A 6,023-nucleotide genomic window follows, 5' to 3' on the forward strand; every position below is an offset into this window, starting at 1 on the left:
GTCCAACAGCTGAAGTTTGGCTTAAAGCTGGGTCATTCAACAGTGATCCCATGCATTGCAGCAAATCTACCACAGAATGGCTGAAAACAGAGAACAGTCAAGGTTTTTACAGTGTTAAAGTGAAAGTACAGACCTCAACACAAATGCCTGCAAACATAAATGAAATAAAGCAATGCTGTACATAGCAGTGGACCAAAATTCCTCTGCAATAATGTGAGAGACAGATAAAGTCAAACAGAGTGACGTGAAAACTTTCATGAATGTCTATTGTCATTTCCAAGGGAAATAAGGCTTTGATACCAACTTCTGCAAGCCAGTAAAAACTGAGGTTATCATCATGCAGTCAAAAAGTTTAACACATGTTTGCATGATCAACACATCTCACACCACATATGTAGAATTTCTGACTTAATAGTTTCATTAAACTAGTTAAGCCGACTACAATAACAGCAAGGTATGTTGCAAACACAGTACAGAGGTGATATATGCTACCTGATTAAGTCAATTGTTAAGAATGCAGAGCTTTGACATACCCTTTAATCATAAGATAATAGATCTTTTCACAACCAATGTTTCAGCCCTGCAGCAGATTCGTCTTTAACACAAGTTTCCACAAAGGTAATGTCAAAGGCTTGCCAAGCAGACACATCAAATCTGATTTCGTTTCACTTTTCTTTCTCATGAGAGGAAAGAAATTTGCTTTTTAAGCAAGTGAAGCCTTAAAGAGGCTTTGTGAAGTCACGAATACCCTTAAACTCTATAGCGGAGAGGTTATAAAGGAATTTCGGAGTTAGCCAAGAGCTTATCCAGCTTATCCTCTTTATAAAATTCTACCGTCTTCACGTGTAAACTGTATGCAGACTTTATAAAAGAAATGTCTTATTTAAATTAACCATGCTGCAAGCACGTCTGCAGAAACGTGAATTACATTAGATGCAAATTGTTTAGTCACAAATCATATGAGAAAATGAACACATGCACTAAAGGTGTTTCTTTCAAAATAAAAGTCTTCTTACAGAGGATAAAGACATCCATTATTTGACGGCACTGGATACAGGTTACACATTAAAAATCTGTGCACTGGCTGGATGCAGGTTTCTCTAGAGTAGCTGTTTTAAGATGGCTATAAAATTCCTTCTTTTCAATACATTTCTACCATATTTGGGTTTAATGAAAATCCTTCAAGAATGTAATTATGTAATTAATTATTTCTATTGTCCACTTTCTAGATCAAGAGTTTATCTTAAGATAGAGAAACTGAATGGTTTGTTTTTCTTTTTTAAAGTGCATTTGTTTTAACTGAAAAGCCTTCAGTAGCCCCTTTAATTCTAGACACCTGTAGCTGAACAATATTATTTTAACAATGTCAGACAATTCTAGTTATTACACAGTTTGAACCCCCGTCCCCTCTATATTATTATTAAATGTTGTTCTTTCCAAAAAGAGCATGCAGTTATTTCATTTTACAAAAGACAACAAAAAGGCGGACAAACCCAAGTTTGGGGTAGATTTATAACACCTAGAGAAAATCCCCTGAGGTGGAGTTAGCTATGTGTTTATGCAACACCTCCCTATATAATTCTGCCCAATGTTCAGTTTACGCATTCAGCTGCGGACGCTTATATCATTAAGCTGTAAACAGAATCCATTCACCAGGTGAGTATTTTACATTTAAGTAATTTTACTTTAGAATGAACCTTAGAATACCATAAGAATTTAATTCTGAACACTAATTACTGCATATGCATTTAAACATTGGAAACCCTCCTAAAGGTGATGCTGTAAAAAGTATCTAAATATCAATAAAAAAAACGCTGTGTTTCATTTCTTTTTCATTTTTGTAGTTTTCTCTCTCTCTGTGTGATAGATAGACTGGTGGTCCGTGCAGAGTGTACCCTGTTTCCCTCCCTCTGACAGCTCAGATAGGCTCCAGTTAGAAAAGCCGTTAAAAAAAATGGAGGGATACGTGGTTCCAGATCATATTAGAGGAATGAAGTTTGCATTATTAGAAACAATATCTCTTCAGGTTTTTAATGCTGTGGTTGAACACAGGATGAAGAAGAAGCTCATCATTGATGTGGACACTGGGGTGGATGACGCTATGGCCATCATGGTGGCCCTCGCCAACCCTGATGTGGAGATTTTGGGGATCACCTGCTGTTATGTTGTGAAACAACGTTAAATACTCAGTGCAAAAAGGCTTTTTGGCTTCTATGTGTGTCAATATAGAGATTATTACCATTTGACACTTTATGCCATATATAAGCATACTAGATCATCTTTTCAGTCTTGAGAAAAACAAACAGTACATTTCAATACCGCGAAAACCACGCTGATGTCTACTCAACAGCTTGTTAGCAGCATAAGAGAACAATTTTTTGGCCTTGGTAGTGACCATCCGAACACTGTTGTAGGATAGCAACAAGTCTAGACCTCCTGGCCATGCTAAGTTGCACCATGCTAGCTGCACCTACAATCTGAAAAGAGGACTGTGTGACGGTACCTCAACTACAATGAAATTTTATCTGATACCCTGAATTTTTCACATGCATTCTTTGAGATAAGAGGCAATGAAGAGGATGTCGTAAAAATGTTTCACTTGTGCCCTGCAATGTATTGAGTCTTTCAAAACAAAAATCCAGACAATTTTAGACAAGAGGGAGTGCTAGATGATTATACACAAACTCTATTGGGATTTCTTGTTTCTGGTGTCTGATGTCCAGATGCCAAAGTGTGACTATTCAGCACATCCACACTTATACTTACAGCAGGTTGATGCTCCATGGCTGTCACATTTTAAAGAGTTCTGATGGTCTCTTTTAAGACTAATATATTTCACTTTCAGGCTGTTGAGCAGACATTAATGTAATGTTATCTGTATTTTGAAATGTGTTCTCACTGGTCACTGTCCTGTTCACCCAAAACACCTTCCTATTCAGTTTAAACGGCTTCCTTTTCACCTGAAACAGCTTGGTTTTCAGTAGTGAGAACCTTTCAGAGTTTTTATTAGGTGTAACCCACATATTCAACTCTACTCAACCCCAAAATACATTTCCTAGACAAACTTGGTACCACTATAGGGGAAATTGGGGCTTTTCAGTGGTATAAGATTTAATGCCAAGAAGCATCATTACAACTTAGAGATAATAGACAAATTTCCTTACTTTTTTGTAGGCTGACACGCACTCATCCAAATCTTTTAATAAGTAGTGCTGAAATTTTGTACTTGTCAAGTTTTATTAACTTGACAAGTCCAAGGCCTATTAACTTTTCTTAACTTGCCTTAGTTATCCTGACTCTTGCTAGCATAAAAAATGATTTATTACACAAAATTCACTGGACTGAACAATTATCAGAGTCCCAGATATGTAGATTTCCACAAGTTTGACCAATTTGCCAAGGTCTGGAGGAAGTCCCAAACCATCACCCTCAGGAAATTCGTTAGGTCTGCCCAGGGACCACTAAGGCTCAAACCTGCCATGAATTGGAAATTGCTGGAACACTAGCAGCACTGTCCACAGTGTTTTGCAACATTATTGACTGAGAGGGTGCCAATAAAGAAAGAAGCTCCTGCTCCAAATCAACACCTTTGAGCTCAGCTGCAATTTCCAGTTTACCAGATGGACAAGCCAAATACCTTCTGGAGAAAAGCTTTATGGTCAGACCAGTCAAAGATTGAGCTGTTTTGACACATTTACAAGAGGTATGTTTTGGGGTAGTAAAGGTGAGGCTTTCAAACATAAGAACACTGTCCCAGGTGTCAAGCATGGTGGTGGTAGCATCATGCTTTGTGGGAGTTTTGCTCCCAGTGGTACTGTTACATTTGTAAGTGGACAGAATAATGAAGAAGGAGAACTACTACCAAATTCTTGAAGGCAGAATTATGCCAGGAACTTGTAGATGGCTACCAAAAGATTTTGGTTAGATGCTTTTGGAAGCTTTTGCTTAGGGACAATCAAATATTAGTGGTGGGGTTTTCTGTATATATTTGATTTATTTATATAAAGACATGGCTGTACAATCATTACACACTGGAAAAAGAACAGTTCAAAGAAATCATTAAAAGCTTAAAATTACACTGGTGGCCATGATGAGTGTATATAAACCTCTGACCAGAATTAACAATGTCTTTACACGGACTTTTGAAAAAGAAGGTTTTCACAGGAATCTGATTTGTGAAAAACTAAGCTTATCCCACAGTAACTCAGAGGCTAAGAAGCAGCCAAGTGTTGCCATAATTATCTTGTTGGTGGAAAGGCTGCCAGGAAAAGAAAATGTCAGGTTTGTAAAGTTTCATCTGAACAAGTTACAACTCTCTGGAACAATATCCTTTAAACAGAAGAGACCAAAGTGGAGATGTCTGACCATAATCCATCCATCCATCCAGCTTCATCCGCTTTATCCGAGGCCGGGTCGCGGGGGCAGCAGCCTAAGCAGAGAGGCCCAGACCTCCCTCTCCCGAGCCACCTCCTCCAGCTTATCCGGGGGAACACCAAGGCGTTCCCAGGCCAGCCGAGAGATGTAATCTCTCCAGCGTGTCCTGGGTCTGCCCCGGGGCCTCCTCCTGGTGGGACATGCCCGGAACACCACACCCAGGACACCCACGAAGGACACGGTCGAATGCCTTCTCCAAGTCCACAAAACACATGTAGACTGGTTGGGCAAACTCCCATGCACCCTCAAGTATCCTTGAGAGGATAAAGAGCTGGTCCAGTGTTCCGCAACCAGGACGAAAACTGCATTGTTCCTCCTGTATCCGAGGTTTGACTAGCGGACGAAGTCTCCTTTCCAGCACCCTGGCATAGACCTTTCCAGGGAGGCTGAGGAGTGTGATCCCCCTGTAGTTGGAACACACCCTCCGGTCTGCCTTCTTAAAGATGGGGACCACCACCCAGGTCTGCCAGTCCACGGGTACTGCCCCTGATCTCCACGCAACATTGTAGAGGCATGCCAACCAGGACAGCCCTACAACGTCCAGAGCCATCAGGAACTCGGGGCGGACCTCATCAACACCAGGGGCTCTGCCACCAAGGAGTTGTTTAACTGCCTCAGTGACCTCGCCCCTGGAAATTGGCGGGTCATTGCCCTCATCCCCAGACTCTGCTTCCTCCTCGGAAGATGTGTCAGTGGGATTAAGGAGGTCCTCGAAGTATTCCTTCTACCGCCCGACAATTTTCTCAGTCGACGTCAGCAGCGCTCCGCCAGCACTGTACACAGTGCAGTTAGAGCACCGCTTTCCCCTCCTGAGACGCCTGACGGTTTGCCAGAATCTCTTCGAGGCAGTCTAAAAGTCTTTTTCCATGGCCTCTCCGAACTCCTCCCACACCCGAGTTTTTGCTTCAGCCACTGCCCGAGCCACATTCCGCTTGGCCTGTCGATACCTGTCGGCTGCCTCCGGAGTCCCACAGGCTAACCAAGCCCGATAGGACTCCTTCTTCAGCCTAGTGGCTCCCTTCACCTCTGGTGTCCACCATTTGGTTCGGGGATTACTACCACGGCAGGCACCAACCACCTTGCGGCCGAAGCTCAATGCAGCAGCTTCGGCAATGGAGACGCTGAACATGGTCCATTTGGACTCAATGTCCCCAGTCTCCCTCGGAATGCTGTTGAAGCTCTGCCGGAGGTGTGCGTTGAAGATCTCGCGGACTGGGGCCTCTGCTAGACGTTCCCAGCACACCCTCACTACGCATTTAGGTGCACTGGGTCTGTCCAGCGTCCTCCCCCACCATCTGATCCAACTCACCACCAGGTGGTGATCAGTTGACAGCTCAGCCCCTCTCTTTACCCGAGTGTCCAGAACATATGGTCGCAGGTCTGGTGGTACGATTACAAAATCGATCATCGACCTGCGGCCTAGAGCGTCCTGGTGCCACGTGCACTTATGGACACTCTTATGTTCGAACAAGGTGTTCATTATGGCCAAACTGTGATTTGCACAGAAGTCCAATAACAAAACACCGCTCAGGTTCAGATCAGGGAGGCCGTTCCTCCTAATCACGCCCCTCCAGGTCTCGCTGTCGTTA

This window comes from Maylandia zebra, linkage group LG23, assembly GCF_041146795.1.
Source record: "Maylandia zebra isolate NMK-2024a linkage group LG23, Mzebra_GT3a, whole genome shotgun sequence".
Classification (NCBI taxonomy): Eukaryota; Metazoa; Chordata; class Actinopteri; order Cichliformes; family Cichlidae; genus Maylandia; species Maylandia zebra.